Genomic DNA, 20,522 nt, shown 5'->3' with positions numbered 1-20,522 from the left:
TAATGAAAATGTATTTTTGTTATTTTTAACCAAGAGCTTTTCTTAAATAATGAATGAGCCATGGTGTGTGTTTGTGTGTGTGTCTGTGTGCACACTCACCTTTTTAAGGGAGCTAAATTCTAAAAGAAGTATTTGAGATTGTATTGAATTTAAATGTGAGAGCTCAAATAATAGAAACTTGCTTGATATTACAAGTTCTACATTAATAGTCTCATAGTCATATTCATGAAACTCTGGTCGAATAAACTTTCTAGTATGCTATTAGAGTAGTATTATAAGTCTACACAATCTACATTCATGTTTAACCTAAATGAAAATATAGTTATTTGAATACAAATATAAAGGAGAGTTTGGTTTACTTGATTCTTATACTTAAAGTGCTGTAAGACAGCACTTTAAAAATACATGTAGTTGGAGTGTTCCCAAGATGGTAGAGGAATAGAATGGGGAGAACATTTTCTCCTCCACAAATTCATCAAAAGATCATTTGAATTTTGAGGGACTTCCACAAAACAGTTTCTGAATTGTGGCAGAGGACACCAGTCACCCAGAAAGGCAGCCCATTCTCTTTGAAAGGAGGGGTGTGATTACTGTATTTAATATTATTTCCCCTTTTGATTATCCCTTTTCTCCCCCAAGTCACTTCTATATTCTTCCTCCCCCTTCTCTTCTCTACTTTACTCTGGGAACTCTCTGGGTGTTCTGGGATGTGGAGAGCACTTAGTGAACTGATTACTGGCTAGATTGTTCTCTCCCCTTTTGACTCCAACTCTTCTCTTCCTGGTGAACTCTATCTCTCTTCTCCCTCTTCTCTGCTCTGTGTAACTCTGTGAGTCTCTCTGGGCTTCCCTTGCTGTGGAGAACTGTTTCACCATTAACCTAGATGTTTTATCATCTGTGCTGTATGGATAGAGAAGTCTTAAGGCTACTGTGAGAGAAGGACTGAAAGCAAGAGGCAGGAGACTTATCTCCAACACTTGAGAACATCAGAGAACTCCTGATTTCAGGAAACATTAATAGACAAAAGGTCACCCAAAAGCCTCCATACCTACACTGAAACAAGCTTCACCCAAGAGCTAAAAAGTTGCTGTACAAGACATACTAGACTAATTCTCCAGCAAAGCAGGAACACGACACGGATCATTAAAAGACAAGGTGCCCAAAGTCATGTCAAACCCATAAACAACCCAAACTCACTATTGGACACTTCACTGCACTCCAGAAAGAAGACATCCAGCTCCATGAACCAAAATACAGATGTAAGCTCCCACAACCAGGGCCTTGACAAACCACTAGGCCAACCCCACCCATAAAGACCAGGTTCCACAATAAAGAGGAACAAACACCTTCCAGCTTACACAAAGGGCACCAAAAACACAGCAATCTAAACAAAATGAAAAGGCAGAGAAATATTCAGCAGGACTCACTACTGGACACTTCATTGCACTCCAGAAAGAAGAGAACCAGCTCAACCCACCCAAACACTGATGCAAGCTTCCCTAACCAGGAAACCTTGACAAACTACTCGTCCAACCCCACACATATGGAGGAAACTCCACAATAAGAAGAACCACAAAATTCCAGCACACAGATAGGCCACCCCAAACACACCGGTCTAAACAAAATGAAAAGGCAAAGAAATATTCATCAGGTAAAGGAACATGATAAATGCCCACCAAACCAAACAAAAGAGGAGGACATAGGGAGTCTACTTTAAAAATAAGTCAGAATTATGATAGTAGTTCAGTTCAGTTCAGTTGCTCAATCATGTCCGACTCTTTGTGACCCCATGAACTGCAGCACGCCAGACCTCCCTGTCCATCACCAACTCCAGGAGTCTACCCAAACCCATGTCCATTGAGTCAGTGATGTCATTCAAATATCTCATCCTCTGTTGTCCCCTTCTCCTCCTGCCCTCACGAGTCAGCTTTTCGCATCAGGTGGCCAAAGTATTGGAGTTTCAGCTTCAACATCAATTCTTCCAATGAACACCCAGGACTGATCTCCTTTAGGCTGGACTGGTTGAATTTCCTTGCAGTACAAGGGACTCTCAAGAGTCTTCTCCAACACCACAGTTCAAAAGCATCAATTCTTCGGTGCTCAGCTTTCTTTATAGTTCAAATCTCACATCCATACATGACTACTGGAAAAACTACAGCCTTGACTAGATGGACCTTTGTTGGCAAAGTAATGTCTCTGATTTTTAATATGCTGTCTAAGTTGGTCATAACTTTCCTTCCAAGGAGTAAGCGTCTTTTAATTTCATGGATGCAATTTCAATCTGTAGTGATTTTGGAGTAGAGATGATCCAAAATCTTGAAAACAAAATGGAGGTACAGATAAAGAGACTAGACACAACGATTAAAAAGATGCAAGAAATGTTTAACAAAGATGTAGAGGAAATAGAAAAGAGTCAGTTAGTAATGAACAATGCAATAACTGAGATCAAAACCACTCTGGAGGGAGCCAACAGTTGAATAATTGAGGCAGAAGATAGGATAAGTGTGGTGGAAGATAGAATGGTGGAAATAAATGAAGCAGAGAGAGAAAAAAAAAGTGAAAATAATTTAAAAAAATGAGGACAACCTCAGAGATAACTGGAACAATGTTAAAAGCCTCAACATTTGAATCATAGGACTCCCATAGAAAGAAGACAAAAAGAAAGGCCATGAGAAAATATTTGAGGAGATAATATTTGAAAATTTTGCTAAAATGGGGAAGGAAGTAACCACCCAGGTCCAAGAAACCGAGAGAGTCCAAAACAGGATAAACCCAAGGTGAAACACCCCAAGGCACATATTAATCAAATTAATGAAGATCAAGCACAAAGTGCAAATATTAAACGCAGCAAGGGAAAAGCAACAAACAACACACAAGGGGATCCCCATGAGGATAATAGCTGATCTTTCACTAGAAACTCTGCAGGCCAGAAAGGAATGGCAGGACATATTTAAAATGATGAAAGAGAAAAACATACAACCCAGATTACTATACCCAGCAAGGATTTCATTCAAATATGAAGAAGAAATCAAAAGCTTTACAAACAATCATAAGCTGAGAGAATTCAGCACCCCCAAACCAGCTCTTCAACAAATGCTAAAGGATATTCTCTAGATAGGAAATACAGAAAAGGTTTATAAACTTGAATACAAAACAAAACAAAACCCCAAACAAAGTAAATGCCAAAGGGATCATACTTACCAATAATTACCTTAAATGTAAATGGGTTGAATGCCCTAACTAAAAGACAAAGACTGGCTGAATGGATGCAAAAAAATGGATGCAAAAAGGGGCATATGCTTTCTACAAGAGACCGACTTCAAACCAAGGGACACATACAGACTGAAATTAAAGGGCTGGAAAATGATATTTCATGCAAATGGAGACAAAAACAAAGCAGGAATAGCAATACTCATAAAAGATAAATAGACTTTGAAATAAACGCCAGAAAAAGAGACAAGGAAGGACACTACATGATGATCAAAGGATCAATCCAAGAAGATATAGAAATTATAGATATATATGCACCCAACACAGAAGCATCTCAATACGTAAGGCAAATGCTAGCAAGTATGAAAGAGGAAATTACCAGTAACACAATAATACTGGGAGTAACAAAATAATACCCACTCACACCTATGGATAGATAAACTAAACAGAAAATTAGCAAGGAAACATAAGCATTAAATGATAAATGGACCAGTTAGACCTACAGGACATTTCACCAAAAACAATGAATTCCACCTTTTTCTCAAGTGTGCAAGGAACATTCTCCAGGGTAGATGACATCCTGTGCCAAAACTCTAGCCTTGGTAAATTCAAAAAAATTATAATCATATCAAGCATCTTATCTAATCTCAATGAGGTAAGATTAGTTGTCAAGTACAGGAAAAAAAAAACTATTAAAAATACAAACATATGGAGGCTAAACAACATGATTCTGAATAATCAACAAATCACAGAAGAAATAAAAAGGAAATCAAAATATGCATAGAAACAGATGAAAACACAACAACCTGAAAGTAATGTGATTCAATAAATGCAGTGCTAAAAGAAAGGTTCTTAGGGATACAAATTTACTTCAAGAAACAAGGGAAAAATCAAATAAATAACCTAACTTTACACATAAAACAATTAGACAAAGAAGAAATGTAAAACCTCAGAGTTAGTAGAAGGAATAAAATCACAAATATCAGAGCAGAAATAAATGAAAAAAGAAACAAAGGAGGCCATAGCAAAAATCAACAAAATTAAAAGCTGGTTCTTTGAAACGATAAATAAAATAGACAAACCGTTAGCCAGACTCATGAAGAAAATAAGGGAGAAGAATCAAATCAACAAAATTAGAAATGAAAATGGAGAAATCACAACAGACAACACAGAAATACAAAGGATCATAAGAGACTACTATCAGCAACTATATGCCAAATAATGGACATCTTGAAAGAAATGGACAAATTCTGAGAAAAGTATAACCTTCCAAAACTGAACCAGGAAAAAATAGAAACTTTTATCAGACCCATCACAAGCACAGAAATCAAAACTGTAATCAAAAATTTTCCAGCAAAACAAAGCTCAGGATCAGATGGCTTCACAGGTGAATTCTACCAAAAATTTAGAGAAGAGCTAACACCTATCCTACTCAAACTCTTCCAGCAAATTGCAGAGGAGCGTCAACTCCCAAATTCATTCAATGAGTTCACCATCACCCTAATAGAAAAATTAGACAAAATGCCACAAAAAAAGAAAACTACATGCTAATATCACATGAATATTGGTGCAAAAATCCTTAGCAATATTCTACCAAACAGAATCCAACAACATATTAAAAAGACCATACATCAGGATTAAGTGGGCTTTATCCCAGAGATGGAAGGATTCTTCAGTATTCGCCAATCAATTGATCTGATGTTTCACATTAGCAAATTGAAAGATAAAAACTATATGAGTATCTCAATAGATGCAGAGAATGCCTTTGACAAAATTCAACACCCATTTATGATTAAACCTCTCCAGAAAGCAGGCATAGAAAGAACGTACCTCAACACAATAAAAGCCATATGGGATAATCCCACAGCAAACATTATCCCAATGGCAAAAAATTGAAAGCATTTCCCCTAAAGTCATGAACAGGACAAGGATGCCCACTTTCACCACTACTGTTTATCATAGTTTTGGAAGTTTTAGCCACAGCAATCAGATAAGAAAAAAAAAAAAAAAAAGAATCCAGATTGGAAAGAAGAAATAAAACTCACTGTTTGCAGATGACATGATCCTCTACATAGGAAAATCCAAAGATACCACCAGGAAATTGCTAGAATATAGTAAAGTCACAGGATATAAAATTAAAACACAGAAATTCCTTGCTTTCTGATACACTAACAATGAGAAAACAGAAAGAAATTAATGAAACAATCTCATTCACCATTGCAATGAAAATAATAAAATATTAGGAATAAATCTACCTAAAGAAACAAAAGATCTATAATAGAAAAATATAAAACACTGACAAAAGAAATCGAAGATGATACAAATAGATGGAAAAAATATACCATGTCCATGGATCAAAAGAATCAATATAATGAAAAGGAGTATGCTACCCAAAGCAATCTATAGATTCAATGCAATCCATATCAAATTACAAATGGTATTTTTCACAGAACTAGAACAAATAATTTCACAATTTGTGTGGAAAAATAGAAAACCTCGAATAGCCAAAGCAATCTTGAGAAAGAAGAATGGAACTGGAGGAAGCAACCTGCCTTACCTCAGACTATACTACAAAGCTACAATCATCAAGAGACTATGGTACTGACACAAAGACAGAAATATTGATCAATGGGACAAAATAGAAAGCCCAAACATAAATCCACATACCTACGGACACCTTATCTTTGACAAAAGAGGCAAAAATATACAGTGGAAGAAAGATGATCTCTTTAACAAGTGATGCTGTGGAAACTGGTCAACGACCTTCAAAAGATTAAAAGTAGAACATTTTCTAACACCATACACAAAAATAAACTCAAAATTGATTAACGATCTAAATGTAAGACCAGAAACTACAAAACTCCTAGAGGAAAACATAGGCAGAGCACTCTGACATAAATCACAGCAAGATCCTCTATGACCCACCTCCCAAAGTAATGGAAATAAAAGCAAAAATAAATAAATGGGACCTAATTAAGCTTAAAAGTTGTTGCACAATGAAGGAAAATATAAGCAAGGTGAAAAGGCAGCCTTCAGAATGGGATAAAATAATAGCAAATGAAACAACTGACAAAGAATTAATCTCCAAAATATACAAGCAGCTCATGCAGCTCAGTACCAGAAAAATAAGTGACCCAATCAAAAAAATGAGCCAAAGAACTAAACAGAAATTTCTCCAAAGAAGACAGATGGCTAGCAAACACATTAAAAGATGTTCAACATCACTTGTTATCAGAGAAACACGAATTAAACCCACAATGAGGCACCATCTCACGCTGGTCAGAATGGCTACTATCAAAATGTCTACAAAAATAAGTGCTGGAGAGGGTGTGGCAAAAAGGGAACCCTCTTACACTGTTGGTGGGAATGCAAACTAGTACAGCCACTCTGGAGAACAGTGTGGAAATTCCTTAAAAATCTGGAAACAGAACTGCCATACAACCCAGCAATCCCAGTGCTGGGCATACACACTGGGGAAACCAGAATCTAAAGATACACGTGTACCCCAATGTTCATCACAGCACTACAATAGCTAGGACATGGAAGCAACCTAGATGTCCATTGGCAGACAAATGGATGAGGAAATTGTGGTACATATACACAATGGAATATTACTCAGCTCTTAAAAAGAACACATTTGAGTCAGTTCTAATGAGGTGGGTGAAACTGGAGCCTATTATACAGAGTGAAGTAAGTCAGAAAGAGAAACACCAATACAGTATATTAATGCATATATATGGAATTTAGAAAGATGTTAATGATGACCCTATATGCAAGACAGCAAAAAAGGCACAGATATTCAAAACAGACTTTTGGACTCTTTTGGAGAAGTCGAAGGTGGGATGATTTGAGAGAATGGAATTGAAACATGTATGTTACCATATGTGAAATAGCTTACCAGTACAAGTTTGATGTGTGAAACAGGGCACTCAAGTCTGGTGCACTGGGACAGCTCAGAGGGATGGGTTGGGGAGGGAGGTGGGAGGGGAGTTCAGGATGGGAAGGACACATGTACACCCGTAGCTGATTCATCTCAATGTATGGCAAAATCTACCACAATATTGTAAAGTAATTAGTCTCCAATTAAAATAAATAAATTAATTAAAAAATATGTGAAGAGGATATGAACCTCTCCATGTTGTAAAAAAAAGTGCACTTCATCTCTTTTTTTTCTCCCAAGTTCTATAGTGATCCAGCGTCAAAATTTAGCTTTAATCTTCTAATAATAAATAGCTCTGTCAAGGTTTTATTTATTCTGGATGTATTTTTTTGGATAACTCTATTATATAAGTCCATAGGTAAAATTAAGAAAAAAAAGTATTTAAAAATTATTTATTATGAATGAAAGTATAGTTATATATATTTATTTACTTTGTAGATTTCCATTAAGAGGAATCTTGATGATTTCCATGGTTATAATAGATCAGAGCTAATCTTGTTAAAGTACTATGGTAGGGAACACTATAAAAATCAAATTAATATTTGATGTAGCAGTGATTGGAGAAGGAAATGGCAACCCACTCCAGTGTTCTTGCCTGGAGAATCCCTGAGACAGGGGAGCCTGGTGGGCTGCCGTCTATGGGGTCACACAGAGTCGGACACGACTGAAGCGACTTAGCAGCAGAAGGGGCAGCAGTAGCAGTGATAGAATAACAAAAAGAGTTTACACGTGCATAATTTTCTCGGGGCCATAATTTGGGCCCTTAATATGATTTTAATTAATTACTTTTGTAAATAATGTTTTCTGTGCCCCACATTATTTTTCACGTGCTAGGAATATAATGATGACAGGATCTTTTTGTGTCCTCTAATAGCTCACAGATAATGCCATAATTCTATTGAAATAAATTGTGATGTATTCTTTAAAGAGATAGTTTTCTGTGAGTTCAGTATTTTGCATAAAAATCTATACATTTACAAGAATGTTTCTAATATATTAGTATATTTAATAGTGTTTATTATTAGAGTATTTGTTTCCCCAGTATTTTGATATTTATATTCAAAAGTAATATTTGCATACATGTGCTATAATGTACAGTGAGCTCAGATACACAGTGACGCATGTTTATTCATTCATTGTAAACATATATTGAGAATTCTGCTTTCAACAATGTCAAATTAGTTACCCTGAAAGGCTCTCCTGCTACAGTTAGATCCTCATTAAAAGAATATGTATTTTAATATATTGTTGGATTCACAGGAGATAAATCCCAGTGGACCAAATAGAGAGACAGACAGAAAGAAAAAGGGAGGGATGAAGGAAGGGGAAGAAAGAATGAACAAATAAAGGAAAATATGCACAGAATTGAAAACCAAGAGTTCAAAATTGTGGCTGTACACAGTAAGTAATAAATTAATAGGAAAGGTGGGTTGCCATAGAAATAAATATCCATTCTGTAGTGATATCAAGAGACAAAGCTTTGAGCTACAAATAAGATGAAGAGGCTGAACTTAAACACATGCATTTTGCTAGAACCCTTATGTCATTAGCACTTCCTGGCTCCTAGTCTAAGCCAATACATTTTTTTTCACTAAAGAAATACCCTTTTAGATCCTTTGGATTCTTATAATTAAATTTAACCAAATGTGATCTCACAAGAGGAAAAAAAAAAAAAAAAAACAACTGCTCAAACATCTAAGGAATCAACCCACTGTAAGAGAGAATCACAGAAACAAACAAACAAAAAAAAACAGAAAACCCCATAGATTTAGACACCTAAAGAACTCAGATGTATAGTCATTTTATACTTTATATGAACTTCCTAAAGAAACAAAAAATGAGATTAAATTGATATTTTTCAAGTACAACATATATTAAAGTACAAAATAGAGTTGTTAGGAATAAATATAATATTTAAAATTAAAAGCTTGATGTATAGGTTAAACAATAGAGTAGACAAACCTAAAGAGAGAAATAGTGGACTGGGAGATATATTTGAAGAAATCATGCAGTATGCAGTATAGACAGACAAGGAGATAGAAAATATGAGAGTTTAAGAGAAATGAGGGTAAGGCAGGAAATTCCAACACATATTTAGGTGAATTCTCTGGAGAAGGGAATAGAGAACACAGAAGAAAGGAAATACTCAAAGAGAAAATGGCTAAGAAATTTTCAAGAACGTATCTCTGGAACCATAATTAATATAATTAAATATCTGTGTTGTATTGCAATTGGAAACAGCATGTGCAATCACCTTTCAGAGTTGAACAGTCATGGGAAGGGACGAGTGAATAGTGACATTAGGGTAACAGACTTCAAGAGTGCTTTCTCCAAAACATGGAGAATTTTTTGATTGAGGGTTGGAAGCCATTGTGAAAATTTCGTATGCCACATCACATAGGTAATGAAACTGTGTCCAGTAAAGATTTGTATAACCCAAATTCTTGGGTAGAAAAGAAATTCCATGTTTTGTTAATAGCCTAATTGAATTAGGCAAGAATACTGGAGTGGGTTGCCATTTCCTTCTCCAGGGGAACTTCCCGACCCAGGGATTGAACCTGGGTCTCCTGCATTGTAGGCAGATCCTTTACCATCTGAGCCACAAGGGAAGCCCATATTAAGTGAGGTTATAATATCTTTACATCTGTGCATTAATTATCCTCTATATTTATAACTTTTATCTTATTGAATTCAGTAACTTCAACATGGCTAATGGTATACTTCTGTGAATACAGAATACATTTAAGATATCTCTTGGATTTATGCACTGAAATCTTTACAAAATAGACAATACAGAGAGAAATGAAAAATGAAAAAAAAAATATGAAAAGCTAATGTTTACTGTTCTGAAAAAGATGTAAAAATTGAGAGAGCCACTGAAGAGATAAGCTAAAATGCCAATTAGTGTTTCAACTACTTTAATTTCTAGCACACTCCTTTCACTAAATTTGTACCCAGCATGTCACTTTGAAAACATTATCTAATTTGTTTGCTTCTCTTGCTGTTTTAGTCCATACAGGAATTTAACACCAATTTCCTGTTTGACAGTGCATTTCTTCTCATGGAAAGCAATTAATAGTTTAATAAAAGTTAATAAAGCAAGAACAGTGTTAAACATGGGTTCTATTAAGCTACTTTATTTGAAGATATAGGATGTTATGAGAAAAGAAGGTTTATATAGATGTATTTTGGTAGATACTTATTATAAATCTGTGTTAAGCCTGATATCACTCTCTCTCTCTCTCTCTATATATATATATATATATATACATATATATATACACATACACGCATTTATACATATATAGCCATATAGCTAATATCCTGCCTTCCAAGCAAAAGAAAGGGAGTATGTATTTAAAGATAAATGCAAGATAAATTGCTTATATCTCTAAATTAGAATCTACAGGCAGTTAATCTCAAATAAACAGTGTTTTATTTTTTTAAAAATAAATCTCCATAAATCTTGTACTATTCAGTAAGTGTGGAAATGAGATAAGTGGGATAGATGGGGAAACAGTGGAAACAGTGTCAGACTTTATTTTGGGGGGCTCCAAAATCACTGCAGATGGTGACTGCAGCCATGAAATTAAAAGACGCTTACTCCTTGGAAGAAAAGTTATGACCAACCTAAATAGCATATTGAAAAGCAGAAACATTACTTTGTCAACAAAGGTCCGTCTAGTCAAGGCTATGGTTTTTCCAGTGGTCATGTATGGATGTGAGAGTTGGACTGTGAAGAAAGCTGAGAGCCAAAGAATTGATGCTTTTGAACTGTGGTGTTGGAGAAGACTCTTGAGAGTCCCTTGGACTGCAAGGAGATCCAACCAGTCAATTCTGAAGGAGATCAGCCCTGGGATTTCTTTGGAAGGAATAATGCTAAAGCTGAAACTCCAGTATTTTGGCCACCTCATGCGAAGAGTTGACTCATTAGAAAAGACTCTGATACTGGGAGGGCTTGGGGGCAGGAGGAGAAGGGGACGACAGAGGATGAGATGGCTGGATGGCATCACTGACTCGATGGACTTGAGTCTGAGTGAACTCCGGGAGTTGGTGATGGACAGGGAGGCCTGGTGTGCTGCAATTCATAGGGTCGCAGAGAGTCGGACACGACTGAGTGACTGAACTGACTGACTCAGTAAGTGTGGAAATGAGATAAAGGTGTGATTATTTCCCACCCTTTCATATTTTTTTCTTTGAGAGTCTTCTATTGGTAAGATGCTTTGCTAATTCCTGGAATCAGGAAGCCAACTCCTAATAATGGAGAAATTGAATACTGTTATTCTCTATAATGTGTAGAAAAAGTAGAGCTCTATCTGCATGCTGCTAATTCAGATTAAGGAATTCACTTTTTTTTTTTTTTTTTAACATGTCAAGCTCCCACTTAAAAAAGAGTGTTTTCACAAGCAAAGTAGTAGAATGAAATGCATATTTGAAATTAAAAGCTGTATGTCCTTTGTCCTTTTCCAGCATACTAGCTAATGTATCTTGTAGATAATTGACCTTTGATAATATAAATGAATTAAGTAATTAATCAATGACAAATTAGATAAATTAAGAGCTCTGAGTCTTAGTTTCCTTACCTGTAAGATGGAAATAATATCTAACCTCTCAGTGTTGTTCTGAAGCCTGTTGTATTAATGAATATGAAACCACTTTTTGCATTGTCAATTTAGAATTATTTATATGTAGGGTAATTTTGTTTGTTTTAAAAATGAAAGTGTTAAAGATAGAATTTCTCTATAAATATTTTTTTTTGATTCTTTCATAATTATTAGTAAAATAAATAAAGGCAAATTTTTGAGCCCTAAAGAAACCAATGGAAACCGATTAATGTCTGTTAAGATCTCCTTTCTATCTCTCATATGCCTTCAGTTCAGTTCAGTCACTCAGTCATGTCCATTTGCGATCCCATGGACTGCAACACGCCAGGCCTCCCTATACATCACCAAGTTCTGGAATTTACCCAGACTCATCTCCATTGAGTCGGTGATGCCATCCAACTATCTCATCCTCTGTCATCCCTTTTTCCTCCCGCCTTCAATCTTTTGCAGCATCTGGGTCTTTTCCAATGAGTCGGCTCTTTGCATCTGGTGGCTCAAGTATTGGAGTTTCAGCTTCAACATCAGTCCCTCCAATGAACACTCAGGACTGATATCCTTTAGAATGGACTGGTTGGATCTTCTTGCAGTCCAGGGGACTCTCAAGAGTTTTCTCCAACACCACAGTTCAAAAGCATCAATTTTTCAGCAGTCAGCTTTCTTTGTAGTCCAACTCTCACATCCATACATGACTACTGGAAAAACCATACCCTTGACTAGATGCACCTTTGTTGACAAAGTAATGTCTCTGATTTTTAATATGCTGTCTAGGTTGGTCATAACTTTCCATGCTGTCTAGGTTGGTCATAACTTTCCTTCCAAGGAGCAAGTGTCTTTTAATTTCATGGCTGCAGTCACCATCTGCAGTGATTTTGGAGCCCCCCAACATAAAGTCTGCCACTGTTTCCACTGTTTCCCCATTTATTCACCATGGAGTGATGGGACCAGATGCCATGATGTGCCTTACATCAGTACAATTAAATATCCCCAATTTGTAGTCAGTGTAGCTGTTTCTGTTTCAAAATACTTAACTAAGATTATATTTCCAGATATGTTATCTGAATTTGAATTTCATAATATCAGAAAATCTTAAAATACAGGCTTATGGATTAGATTCTTACTTGATACAAAATATCTGTTGCTTCACACATTTTAATTGACCTAACTCAGATAATTATATGTTTTATTTTCCTTAGTGAAGCAGATAACAAGTAAGAATGGCTGCAATTTTTATAGTCACATATAACAGGTGATCCTTATGGGGTCCCATTTTTATTTATTTTATTCATATTTTCAAGAAAAAATAAAATCTGTAGAAACTTCTGTATAAAAGAATTTTTATAAAAAGTATTAGTTTTATATTGCTACTTAACAAGATTATCTCAAACTTAGTAGTTTAAAACAATATAAATTTATTATCTTATATCTCAGTAGGTCATGGAAGTCTTATGCGGGCCTTAGTAGACCAAAAATTGAAGTGTTGGCAGTAGGTTTTCCTTTCTGGAGGCTCTAGCGGAGAATCTATGTCCTGGCCTTTTGGATTATTGGCAGAATTCAGTTCCTTGTGATGGTAGGACTAAGGTCCATGTGTGCTCACTGGCTTTTCCTTGAATACTATTCCCAGTGTCTAGAGACCATCTCAACCCACTCCAGGGTTCTTGCCTGGAGAATCCCAGTGACAGAGGAGCCTGGTAGGTTGCTGTCTCTGGTATCACACTGAGTTGGACACGACTGAAGTGACTTACAGCAGCAGCAGCAGAGGCCATCTACATTCCTTAGTTCACATCCCCCTTCGTCCATCTTCAAAGTCAGTAATGGTGGGTTTGGATCTTCTTATGTTTTATCTCTCTGACCCACTCTTCTTCCTTTTTAGTTATTCATGCAGTTACCCTAGGTCTATCCTAATAATCAAGAATATCTCCTGATCTCATGTTCTTAAGCTTTATCACATCTACAAATTCCCTTTTGCCTTGTAAGGTAATGTGTTCACAAGTTTTAGGAATTAGGATCTGGGCATCTGTGGAGTAGGGTCATTATTCTGCCTTTCACAGAGAGAGAAAAAAAGATTCTTATTTTGAAGACATGATAAAAATGGACAACCATGCCCTAACATTAGATTGGACATCTAAAAAACAAAGACAAATTATACCACAGTGTGAAGATATCTATAAAATATAGAAATAGAAAATGAAAAAAATTGAAGTAGCTGTTTTTTTTCTTCAATCTTTTGAGTCCATTTTTGTTATATGCAAAATTAAGTAGTAAAAAGTGATAGTAACAGACAATCAATGTTTCGTTTTTTTTTTTTAAGAAAATCCACTATGAGGAAATCATTAGAAACAGTGTATAATGATTTCTGAAAAGTATGTTAACAGTGCTTGAGCTTTGAAATAAGAACTTGACAAATGTGTAAATCTGATGTTAACCTGCATTTGAAAGGGGGAGAGATTGCCATTCTTTTTATTGTGTGCCAAGATTTGTGCATTTCCACTGTTAATATTTGGTCTGATTTCAAAACTGATGAATAATACTTGCTATGGAACAAATTTGCTAAAGTATTTTTAAAAGGATATCTTTGTGTTTCTTATAATGGTCATATTTAATTTATTGAAAAATTTTTATGTGCCTTAAAAAAAAAAAAAACTTTGCTTGCATCTGTAAAACATATTTTAAATTATTTTAAAGTATTGATGTTCACAGAAACTCCTTATTTTGTTTGAAATTTTATTCCTTGTTATTGTTTCTGAATGTAATTTGGACTATCATGACATCTGTTATAGTTATTTCAAAAACTTATGAATACTATATTTGAGATGGTGGCACTTTATAAGGAGGGGCTATTTACATTTAGTTAAAGGCAGAATGTATTATGATTAGCACAATCACTGATTTATCTTTGAAACTTACTGTTTCACCTTACATAGAACAGTTTTAGTAAATTCCAGCATTTACTTATCAGAGTGCCATCAATCCAGAAAGATCCCAGCCCCATATAAAAAGCATATTTAACTGTTGAATATTAGTAAGTGGCTCTTGCTTTCTACAATGCTGTGATCTAAGTACATGTTCCTTTATCTGCAGTTTTACTTTCCATGTTTCAGTTAACCAAAGTAAATCACAGTCTGAAAATATTAAATGAATATTCCCAGAAATAAACAATTGATAAGTTTTAAATTGCATGCCATTTTGAGTGTCATGATGAAAACTTGTGCCACCCTACTCCACTACGATCAGGATTCCCAGCCATCAACATTTTCTGCTCCTGATATCCAGCCATCCACATAGTCATGGCTGGATGATCCAAGATCAATCGAAGCAGATAATCCCCCTGATATATTATAAGAAGGTCAATAGTAGCCTAATACTATGTCACAATGCTTATTTCATTCACCTCATTTCATCTCATCGTCTAGGCATTTTGTCATCTCACATAATTACAAGAATTGTGAGTACAGTACAATAAGATATTTTGAGAGACAGAGACCATATTCACATAACTTTTATTATACTGTATTATTATAATTGTTCTATTTTATTATTAATTGTTGTTATTAATCCATCCCTGTACCTAATTTGCAAGTTACACTTTATCATAGGTATGTATGTATAGGAAAAAATAGTATATATGGGGTTTGGTTCTATCTCTGGTTTCAGGCATTCACTGGGAATGTTGAAATGTATTTCCCACAGATAAGGGGGCTACTGTATCTAGCATTTATGTATCTAGCATTTATGACCAACTTATTGCTATATATTGTTATAAGTGCTTGAAAGGATTGTCTCATTAAATATTCACATGAAATTTCTCATTTACACTTGAGAAAACTGAGGCACAGAGAAGTAAAATTTCTTACCAAAGTCACATGCAAGAACAACTAGGTTTCATATCTAAGTCAGTGAACACACTCTTATTCACTATGTCTTAGTCATTCCTTGTATATCAAGACACTGTACCAAATCATTAAGTTTAGGTGTTAATTCAATTAAGGAGCATGGCTTTGCAATTTAATAAGTACTAAGATAAGAGGAATATGTGAGCCAACTTATTGTAGGAAAAATAAATCTGGTCTTTGAATCAGAAACCCTGGGTTCTAGTCTCACATTCTTCTCCAGCACCACATCAATTCTCAGTAATGCATTATTCAAAAGCATCAGTTCTTTAGCACTCAGCCTTTATGATTCAACACACATCTGTATATGACTACCGGAAAAAAAAAAAAAAAAAACATAGCTTTGACTATATGTACCTTTGTCAGCAAACTGATGTCTCTTCTTTTTAAAACACCATCTAGGTTTGTCATAGATTTCCTTCCAAGGAGCAAGTGTCTTTTAATTTCACGGCGGCAGTCACTATTCACAGTGATTTTGGAGCCCAAGAAAATAAAATCTGTCACTGCTTCTGCTTTTTCCCCTCCTTAACATTCTTTCCTCAGAACTCTTCTTTCTCTAAATAATTTCTCTTTTAAATACCCTATCCATGTCTGTGGCTTTAACTTTCAGATCAAAGAAGTGACTCATGTTATATCATTCTCTGCTAAAATTCTCCAAGGTTTCACAGTTGTTTCCTATAATAAATATTTTCCTGATCCTAGCATTCAAATTTTTAAGCACAGTAGTGTCCTGAAAAGGGTTTGTTACCTGGCTCTTAATAAATAAATAAATAACAGTGTTGACTTGGAGACTTTGCCAAATTTTGTGATATAAATTCTTCTACTGTTGTCAGTTTCAAGCTAACAACAGGATGTCACTGAAAGCAGACATGAAAAGAGATGCTAATAGTCTCCTCTGACAAACTAGTGTGAACCATCTCCAATACATCACTGTCTTTACCATGTCCTCAAACTTTATGTCCAGCTTTATATTCTCTTTCTGCACTGAATTAGATTAAACTACTATTTGCTGAGTGTGCACCACACATTTCTACCTGTATCTTCATAAACTGCTATGTTCATGTTATTGACTGAATTTGGAAAAACCTCACACTCCACCCTTAGCTAACTGAATCCTAATCAGCTTTTCTTTTCTTTTTATAATTTAAATTTCTTTATTTTAATTAGAAGCTAATTACTTTACAATATTGTATTGGTTTTGCCATACATCAATGTGAATCTGCCACGGGTGTACATGTGTTTCCAATCCTGAACCCCCCTCCCACCTCCCTCCCCATACCATACCTCTGGGTCATCCCAGTGCACCAGCCCCAAGCTTCCTGTATCCTGCATCTAACCAGGACTGGCGATTTATTTCTTATATGATATTATACATGTTTCAATGCCATTCTCCCAAATCATCCCCACTCCCTCTCCCACAGAGTCCAAAAGACTGTTCTATACATCTGTGTTTCTTTCATCTCTCGCATACAGGGTTATCGTTACCATCTTTCTAAACTCCATATATATGTGTTAGTATACTGTATTGGTGTTTTTCTTTCTGGCTTACTTGACTCTGTATAATAGGCTCCAGTTTCAACAATTTCATTAGAACTGATTCAAATGTATTCTTTTTAATGGCTGAGTGAGACTCCATTGTGTATATGTACCACAGCTTTCTTATCCATTCATCTGCTGATGGACATCTAGGTTGTTTCCATGTCTTTGCTGTTGTAAACAGTGATGCAATGAACATTGGGGTACACGTGTCTCTTTCAATTCTGGTTTCCTCAGTGTGTATGCCCAGCAGTGGGATTGCTGTGTCATACGACAGTTCTATTTCCAGATTTTTAAGGAATCTCCACACTGTTCTTCACAGTGGCTGTACTAGTTTGCATTCCCACCAACAGTGTAAGAGGGTTCCCTTTTCTCCACACCCTCTCCGGCATTTATTTCTTGTAGACTTTTGGATCGCAGCCATTCTGACTGGCCTGAAATGGTACCTCATAGTGGTTTTGATTTGCATTTCTCTGATAATGAGTGATGTTGAGCATATTTTCATGTGTTTGTTAGCCATCTGTATGTCTTCTTTGGAGAAATGTCTATTTAGTTCTTTGGCCCATTTTTTTATTGGGTCGTTTATTTTTCTGGAATTAAGCTGCAGTGGTTGCTTGTATATTTTTGAGATTAGTTGTTTGTCTGTTGCTTCATTTTCTATTATTTTCTCCCATTCTGAAGGCTGTCTTTTCACCTTTCTTATAGTTTCTTTTGTTGTGCAGAAGATTTTAATTTTAACTAGATTCCATTTGTTTATTTTTGCTTTTATTTCCAATATTCTGGGAGGTGGGTCATAGAGGATCCTGCTGTGATTTATGTCGGAGAGTATTTTGCCTATGTTCTCCTCTAAGAGCTTTATAGTTTCTGCTCTTATGTTTAGATCTTTAATTCATTTTGAGTTTATTTTTGTGTATGGTATTAGAAAGTGTTCTAATCAGTTCCCTAAGTGTTCTCCACCGTCTGGAACACACAGAAATTCACAGAGTAGGGTAGAGTAGAGAGGGGTTAGGGAGGAGACACAGACGACCTGGTGGAGAAAAAGGAGAGTCCAAAGGGAGAGAGAGCAGTCAAGCCAGTAATTTCGATCCCTAGTGAAAAATGGGTACTGAAGATTGGGTTCTTAAAGGTACAAAATTGGTAACAAATACATAAAAGAAAAAAATTAAAAATCTAGAGTAGAGTTTGGAATTTCAAAAATACAATATTAAAGAAAAGAAGAAGGAAAAGAAAGAGAGAGAGGAAAAAAAAAAAAAAAAAAACAAAGTCACAAAAATTATAAAGAAAATATAGGTGTAAAATTGATAACAAATACCAAAAAGCAAAAGTTAAAAATCTAGAGTAGAGTTTGGAATTTCAAAAATACAATGTTAAAAAAAAAGAAGAAAAAGAAAGAGGGGAAAAAAAAAAAACCAACAAAAACAAACAAAGACGCAAAAATGAATTAAAAGAAATGAGTACAATCTCAGAGACCTCCAGGACAATATTAAACGCTACAACATTCGAATCATAGGGGTCCCAGAAGAAGAAGACAAAAAGAAAGACCATGAGAAAATACTTGAGGAGATAATAGTTGAAAACTTCCCTAAAATGGGGAAGGAAATAATCACTCAAGTCTAAGAAACCCAGGGAGTCCCAAACAGGATAAATCCAAGGCAAAACACCCCAAGACATATATTAATCAAGTTAACAAGCATCAAACACAAAAAAACAAATATTAAAAGCAGCAAGGGAAAAACAACAAATAACACACAAGGGAATTCCCATAAGGATAACAGCTGATCTTTCAATAGAAACTCTTCAAGCCAGGAGGGAACGGCAAGACATACTTAAAGTGATGAAAGAAAATAACCTACAGCCCAGATTATTGTACCCAGCAAGGATCTCATATAGAACAGTCTTATGGACTCTGTGGGAGAGGGAGAGGGTGGGAAGATTTGGGAGAGTGACATTGAAACATGTAGAATATCATGTAAGAAACGAGTTGCCAGTCCAGGTTCGATGCGTGATACTGGATGCTTGGGGCTGGTGCACTGGGACGACCCAGAGGGATGGTGTGGGGAGGGAGGAGGGAGGAGGGTTCAGGATGGGGAACAAATGTATGCCTGTGGCGGATTCATTTTGATATTTGGCAAAACTAATACAATTATGTAAAGTTTAAAAATAAAATAAAATTTAAAAAAAAATAAATAAAAAAAATAAAGTGTCAGATGCAAGAACAAAACAAAACAAAAAAAAATATGAAGGAGAAAATCAAAAGCTTTACAGACAAGCAAAAGCTGAGAGAATTCAGCACCACCAAACCAGCTCTCCAACAAATACTAAAGGATATTCTCTTGACAGGAAACACAAAAACAGTGTATAAATTCGAACCCCAAACAAAGTAAATGGCAACAGGATCATACTTATCAGTAATTACCTTAAACGTAAATGGGTTGAATGCGCCAAACAAAAGACAAAGACTGGCTGAATGGATACAAAAACAAGACCCCTACATATGTTGTCTACAAGAGACCCACCTCAAAACAGGGGACACATACAGACTGAAAGTGAAGGGCTGGAAAAAGATTTTCCATGCAAATAGGGACCAAAAGAAAGAAGGAGTAGCAATACTCATATCAGATAAAATAGACTTTAAAACAAAGGCTGTGAAAAGAGACAAAAACGGTCACTACATAATGATCAAAGGATCAATCCAAAAAGAAGATATAACAATTATAAATATATATGCACCCAACACGGGAGCACTGTAGTATGTAAGACAAAAGCTAACAAGTATGAAAGGAGAAATTAGCAATAACACAATAATAGTGGGAGACTTTAATACCCCACTCACACCTATGGATAGCCACAGTCAACAAGACAGTATGGTACTGGCACAAAGACAGAAATATAGATCAATGGAACAAAATAGAAAGCCCAGAGATAAATCCACACACATATGGACACCTTATCTTTGACAAAGGAAGCAAGAATATACAATGGATTAAAGACAATCTCTTTAACAAGTGGTGCTGGGAAATCTGGTCAACCACCTGTAAAAGAATGAAACTGGAACACTTTCTAACACCATACACAAAAATAAACTCAAAAAGGATTAAAGATCTAAACATAAGACCAGAAACTATAAAACTCCTTGAGGAGAACATAGGCAAGACACACTCCGACATACATCACAGCAGGATCCTCTATGACCCACCTCCCAGAATATTGGAAATAAAAGCAAAAATAAACAAATGGGACCTAATTAAACTTAAAAGCTTTTGCACAACAAAGGAAACTATTAGCAAGGTGAAAAGACAGCCTTCAGAATGGGAGAAAATAATAGTAAATGAAGCAACTGTAAAC

General features: G+C 35.6%; 1 protein-coding gene across 1 annotated transcript in view; it reads left to right on the top strand.

The window, feature by feature from the left end:
• Nucleotides 1-20,522, top strand: part of DACH2 (dachshund family transcription factor 2) — an 864,952-nt gene that overhangs the window by 781,791 nt on the left and 62,639 nt on the right. The window lies entirely within an intron of this gene.

Source organism: Bos mutus, chromosome X (assembly GCF_027580195.1).
Source record: "Bos mutus isolate GX-2022 chromosome X, NWIPB_WYAK_1.1, whole genome shotgun sequence".
NCBI lineage: Eukaryota > Metazoa > Chordata > Mammalia > Artiodactyla > Bovidae > Bos > Bos mutus.
The sequence above is the reverse complement of the archived record's forward strand: the minus strand, read 5'-3'. Positions and strand labels throughout refer to the sequence as shown.